The sequence below is a fragment of the Bison bison genome, unplaced genomic scaffold (assembly GCF_000754665.1).
Source record: "Bison bison bison isolate TAMUID 2011002044 unplaced genomic scaffold, Bison_UMD1.0 scf7180017864266, whole genome shotgun sequence".
Lineage (NCBI taxonomy): Eukaryota > Metazoa > Chordata > Mammalia > Artiodactyla > Bovidae > Bison > Bison bison.
Genome location: NW_011494838.1, coordinates 64,244 through 70,896, shown reverse-complemented (window position 1 = coordinate 70,896; position 6,653 = coordinate 64,244). Strand labels below are relative to the sequence as shown.

At 48.2% G+C, this 6,653-nt stretch overlaps 1 pseudogene; it reads right to left on the bottom strand.

The window, feature by feature from the left end:
• Positions 1–967: 967 nt before the first annotated feature.
• The window catches only part of LOC104994779, a 28,772-nt pseudogene continuing 23,086 nt past the window's right edge, over positions 968–6,653 (bottom strand).

The following is a 6,653-nucleotide window of genomic DNA, read 5'->3' as shown; positions in this document are numbered from 1 at the left end:
GGCGTCAGGAGTGTGGAGGAAGGGTGGGAGAATAGAAGGGCTGTTGTCTGCACTAAAGTCCGCATCCCTGACCATCTTCAGAATTGCTCATTGGTGTAGCGAGCATCCTAATTGGGTTTTCACCTGTGTAACTGGCGGGTTCTTAATGAGCAATGTGAACAGTGACATTATATGTCCTCAGTCAGGACTAGATACTTACTACACCATGTGACCAGGTGTAAGAACCTCTAAGAACCTGTAGCCAGTACCCCTAGGGACAGGGTTCAGACTTGACCCCTCAACATTTTGGGGTCCAGCCACTGCTTTAGCATTTCTCAGGGCCCAGTGCTGACTCTAAGGGTTCTGAAATCCAGCCTCCATCTGCCTTTAGTGAGACCCACACTTCTAGGATCCTACAGAGCAGGGCCTGTGTGAGTTCTCTGTGGCTTCTCTAACAGACGACCACATGTTGGGTGATTTAAAACAACAGGAGTTCATCCTCCCCCAGTCCTGGAGACCAGACACCTAAGATCAAGGTGGCACAGGGCTGAGGTCCCTCCAGAGGCTCCAGGATAGGGTTCTTCCTGCCTTTTCCAGCTTTGGGGCTCCAGGGGTCCTGGGGCTTGTGGCCCCCTCCCTCCCATCTCTGCCTCCATCTTCACGAGGCTTCTCATTTGTGTCCTCTTTCATCTCTTATAAGAACTCTGTCAGTTGGATTGAAGGTCACCCTAACCCTAGATGACCTTACCTTGAGATTCTTAACTACATCTATAAAGACTCTTTTCCCAGATATGGCTCTGCTCCTGTGTTCTGGGGGGGACACATCTTTTGGGGCCACCATTCACCCCATTATCTGTATATAAAATAAGCCTCATTTTAGGAGATCACCATAGGCCCATTTGGACAGGCACAGACAGGGGCCACACAGGTGGGGTCTGGAGAGAATGAGGATCCTGGAGTCACCTGGAATGGATCAGGCCTGGCTTCTTCAGGTGAGGGGAATCACAGGGAGGAGCAGGGCATGGTCTTGTTCGGGCTTCAAAAAGACCATGTTGTGTGGGATGTGAGACACACCATGAGGGCAGGGAGCTTTGTAGGGCCTGATGGAGGGATTAGGCTTGGGCCAGGGCTGTGGGTGTAGAGGGGAATTAGTGTGGGGGTTGGCCATATGCCCTGGAGAAGGAGCTCACAGTCCCTGGGGCACAAGGAACTGGGAAACTGGGAGGCTTCTGTGTTACTGAACCAAACTTGAGTCCACATACCTGAGTGCAGTAAAGCCAGTCGCCTGACACCAGGTGCAGTAAAGGAAAGTGCAGCATTAATTGTAAAGGCACCAATACGTGGAGACAGTAACTCGTGCTCTAAACCCTGAAATCCCTGAAGGGCTTCAGGAAAGCAGTTTTATGGGCCACACGGTGGTGGGGAGGGTGGTGGTGGTGTCACAGAGTATGTGATTCACTGGTGCATGGTTCTCTGGTTGGTGAGGTAACAGAGGGGTGCAGGCTGGAAATGTCACTGGAATCATCGCAGGGAGGAAGGGGAAAGGCCAGAGGGGGCAGGTGGGTTATAGCACCTACGTGCAGGTGATGGTGGTCCTGTCGGACACAACTCAGAGCCATAAGGAGTGGTGGTCAGGGGCTCAGCTTCATCCTCTTGTTCTTTGCTTATCTGTAACTTCCCAGTCCTGCAGCGAGGAGCCTGGCCCCCACCATTTGCATTTGTCAGCTCTTTTCTCCTCTTCAGATTACGTGTTTTGTACTATCTGTATAACATTTTTTGGCTGGGTGTCTGTTCAGATCCTTACTTATTGTTTATAGGGTCATTCAAGAGGTCTTTGTCTATTTTGTGTCCAAATCCTGTATCAAATATGAATTTTGCAAATATTTTCTCCCAGTTTGTAGCTTGTATTTTGATTTTTTGAATGAGGTCTTTCAGAATAGACGTATTTATTTCTATAAAGTCCACAATATTTTTCTTTTGTGGACTGACAGCTTGTGTGTTAAAACTCAAAGCTCATGATATACAGGCCAAACCCAGGGTCATGTAGATTTTCTATGTTTATGTCCACAATTTTGATAGTTTCAAAATTTAAATGTCTGTTAATAAATTTGGTGACTACATTTCATTCTATACAGTTTCAAGTTAATTATTCCTTGACTATTTTGGAGAAGTTTTGGATATTGGCAATATTTCAGTTTGAATTTCCATAGTTTAATGGACCTAAGCAGAACTGCCCCGAGAGGCGGAGTCTCCACTTAGCTGTACCTGCGCGAGTGAGGGAGGCTTGAGCTGCAGTTCCCGTTGGCTGGCCCGGGGCGAGGAGCCCGCCTCCCCGACCCACCCACACCCCAGGCAGAATTCCTGCTCTGCCTGAGCATCTGGCTGTGTGTGGCTGCTGATGGGAGTCTGGTCTCCTCAGGACCCATTGGGGCTTCAGCTTTGGGACGTTGTGGGGTTCAGTTCAGGCTGACTGGAGTCTGGTCTCCTCAGGACCCATTGGGGCTTCAGCTTTGGGACATTGTGGGACTCAGTTCAGGAAGACAGGGAGTCTGGTCTCCTCAGGACCTGCTCAGGTTTTGGCCTTGGGACATTGTGGGGTTCACTTCAGGCTGAAGGAGATGGGTCTCCTCAGGACCCATTGGTGTTTCGGCTTTGGGACATTGTGGGGTTAGTTCAGGCTGAATGGGTGTCCTTCTAAAGCACCGGGAATAAACATGATGCCCCGGGAAGCTGTATCACAGACACTCTGTTTTGCGTCCCCCGTGCCTGGAACTGGGGCCCTGCATGCTCCAGTTAGAGATGCGTGTAGGCATGTGGTCCTTGGAGTTAATCAGAGCAACTAAACGGAAAAACGATTTAAGTGACTCCTGATATTGCCAGTGTGGTCGTGAAGGGGAAAGGCTTGAGCCGCATTGCAGGACACGAATATGGAAAGTGTGTGCTAGCTTCCTGCACTCCCGTTCCAGAACACTTCCAGAAAGGACCAAGGGGATCTCTGAGGCCCTTACTAGGAAAACAGAGTCCGTGAACCCAGCGGCCCCGGCGGTGTGGGCGTGGCCGTCCCTGCGCAGCTGTCTCCTGACCGTCGCGCTGGGGGCCTTTCCATGGCGAGTTCCCCTGTTTACAACGGGTGGTGGAGCAGCCCCTCTGAGAGGCTGGACCACAGTGGGAGCTGCTGAGTAGCTCAGGTCCTGGGGATGCTCCTGTGAGCCACACGTCTCAGGGGGAGGAGTCAGGAGGAGACACAGCAGCCCAGAAGGGCGAGGGCCAAGGTAAGGGCCTTAAAAAAGGTAAATTCCAGATTCCCAGGAACCAGGTGTTTCCATTTTAGGTGGTGAGTCTGTGTGTCAGATGTCTGTCCCGGCGCTTGCACATGGGCTCCTGGAAGCCCTGGGCGGCTGCATGTGGCCCAGGGGCCCTGTGTGCCCGGCTGTCACCACACAGTGACGCTGCCCATGTGTCCACACCGGACCAGTCGGAGAGGACCCTCCTCCAGGCCCAGAGAGCGGGCTGGGAAGCAAGAGGACTGGAACGGGGTGGGGACCTGCTGTGCCCTTTATCTTCCCAGTTCTGGCTTTCTTTGAGCAAAGATCCTCAGGACCTGCTGGTGCTTCAGCTTTCGTCAGCCTATGCCGGCCCTGCCAACAACAAAGAGTGAGTTTTTTCCATGCATTTCTAAGTCATTTAGACTGCTGCATTCTGTGTTTCATTCTGTGACACTCTCATGTCCTAAATAACTAAATTTGAATAGATTATGATTTACTAATTGAGGTCTAAGGCTCTATGGGTTTATACAAATGCACAGTGGTAGATATTCATCTGAAATGTCAGTTCAGTCGCTCAGTTGTGTCTGACTCTTTGCGACCCCATGGACTGCAGCCCGCCAAGCTTCTCTGTCCATCACCAACTCCCGGAGCTTACTCAAACTCACGTCCATCAAGTCGGTGATGCCATCCAACCATTTCATCTGTAATGTATCAGATGGAGTATTGAAACTCCTACCTCATAATCTTTTTCTAAGTCTGTTTTGCCTTTTTCAGAATGTCGTATAAATGGGGTCATTAGTGTGTAGACTGGATTCTTTCATTTAGCAATATACATGTAAGATTCATCCATGGTTTTTGCTTGGTTTGATGGTTCATTCCTTTATATTTCCAAATGCTATTCCATGGCATGTGTATTGGAGGAAAAATAATGTTCCCTTTATATTTCTCTTTTCCTCATTGAGACTTTCCCCCACAATGAAAGGCAGATGAACTGGAGGAAAACAGAAGCTTATTACCATGCATACCCCCTATATGCTTGTAAGGTACCTAGGAAAACCTGAAATGGCCCAAGCCTGTAACTTATGTGTTATCTTTAGCTAAGAACAAAAGAAAGATATGAGGGGTGGCGGTGGAATGATTTGGGAGGTTTGGAGGCAAAGCACAGTAAACAAGGGTCTGGATATTATGCAGATTTACATCCAGGCCATCTCCATGGACTAGCTTCTCTGAAGACTTAGTTATCCTTCCATTTCTGGTACACAGGTGGAGAGAGCCTTACAAGTAGAGATTTCCCTAATAAATGTAAATTTAATTCCTATAAGGGCAGTTTCAAACATTCTCCTGGATCTGTTGTTTTTTAAATGTCAGTCCAGAATTATGCTGATGTCAAAAAGACACAACTTGGGGTTGCATATTCTGCTCCCCTTGATGTATATGTGCCCTAATTTGCTTATTAATTCATTTACAGAAGAACATTCTGATGTCTTTCAGTTTTTAACCAATTTTTAACCCAGAATAAAGCTACTGTGCATTATTTTATGCTAGTTTTTGTTTGAACACAGTGTTTCAAAGCTGTTGTCTAAATACAAGAGGTGTAGTGTTGCATCCTAGATGAGTCTGTTTAGCTTTGGAAAAAACTGTCAGACTGTCTTCCAAAGGTGGCTGTGCATGCATCCCACCAGGATCTTGAGTAGGTTTTTTTATGGTTGCTTACTATCAGTGTACCCTTTGTGGCCAGGTATCTGTTACAGTCTTTACCAATTATTAATGGGTTTGTTTGCTCTAGAGTTCTTGGTATAATTTAAGTACAAATTCTTTATCAGATATGCGTTTTTTTTAAATTATTAATGTTTGGCCGTGCTGGGCCTTCATTGTGTGGGCTTTTGTCTAGTTCTGGAGAGCAGGGGCTATGCTAGTTGTGGTGCATGGGCTTCTCACTGGTGGCTCCTGTTGTTGTGGGACACAGGCTCTGGGGCTCATGGGCACAGTAGTTGCAGCTTCCGGGATCTAGAACACAGGCTCAGTGGTTGCGGTGCATGGGCTTAGCTGCTCCACAGCATGGACAGGGATCCAACCTATGTCTCCTGCATTGGCATGAAGATTCTTTAATACTCAACCAGCAGGGAAGCCCTCAGCCATGTTTTAGATTCTAGTTTGCCACACACCTGTATCTGGTGAGAGAGGCCAGTATCAAGAGGCCTGGGAGCTGGGAGTGCTCAGCCACAGTTCTGGCTGTGTAATTGAAAGCTTTGGGGCCTTTGGTGAGCGCCTTAACTTTCCTGGGACTGTTTTCTCTCTTCAAAAATGCCCTGCTGTTGGACTGTAGCCTGACAGGCTCCTCTGTCCATGGGATTTCCCAGACAAGAATACTGGAGTGGGTGCTATTTCCTTCTGCACAGATACACATTTGGAAGATATTTTCTCCTGGTTTGTGGTTTTGATGCAGGAAGGGGGGACCCCTTCCACGGCCTGAGAGTGGGCTCTTGTCTGACACTTGGAAATGAATTGTCTGAGGAGACGTGTACTATCAAAGCTAGAGGTTTTATTGGGAAGGGCTGCCTGGGTGGAGGGCAAGAGGGTGAGGGAAGCTGAGAGAACTGCTCTGCCACGTGGCTCACAGTCTCAGGTTTTATGGGCACTGGGTTAGTTTCTGGTTTGTCTCTGGCCAGTCATTCTGAATTGGGGTCCTTCTGGTGGCATATGCATCACTCATCCAAGGTGGATTCTAGCAAGGAGGATCCTGGGAGGTTGGTAAGACCTGCGGATTGAAGTCTCCTATCTCCTTTGACCTTTCCTGAATTCTGGTTGGTGGTGGCTTCTTAGTTCCTTGTTCTTACCCAGGACCTCCTGTTGTAAGACGACTCCTGCAGGTGGTTTCTCTGGTGCCCGGCAAGGACGGGCGGGTGGTTTTGGTTAGTGGTTCCCCTAACGCTTTGTCCTGTGGTTTTCTTGAGCAAGGTCCTCTACAGAGTGAATGTATACATTTTTAAAAGTCAGTGTTTTAATTAATTTATTTAAAACATTTTGTATATTGGCTTTTTTGTTGTGCTTTAGAACTCATCACCAGACTCAAGGTCATGTAGATCTTTTTTTGTTTTCTAAAATGTTAATAGTTTTTAATTGAAATGTGGTGTCAGTTGCAAAGTTTGTGTTTATTTTCCTTTCATTCCATATGGTTTTTAATCAGTTTTAATCAATTGTTCCCTGGCCGTGTGTTGAGCAGGGTCATGGAGATTTTTGGCTCCATTTCAGTTTGGGTTTCCAGTCTGAGTGCTCACAGCAAAGCTGGTTCTGGGTGAGCCCTCTGGGGTCTGTGAGCATGGGGCTGCCCGCTCTTCTCTGGTGGCCTGCTTGGGGCGCCAACCCCCCCTCTGACCTGTGGGGACAGGACGTTTGCCTTCAGACTCG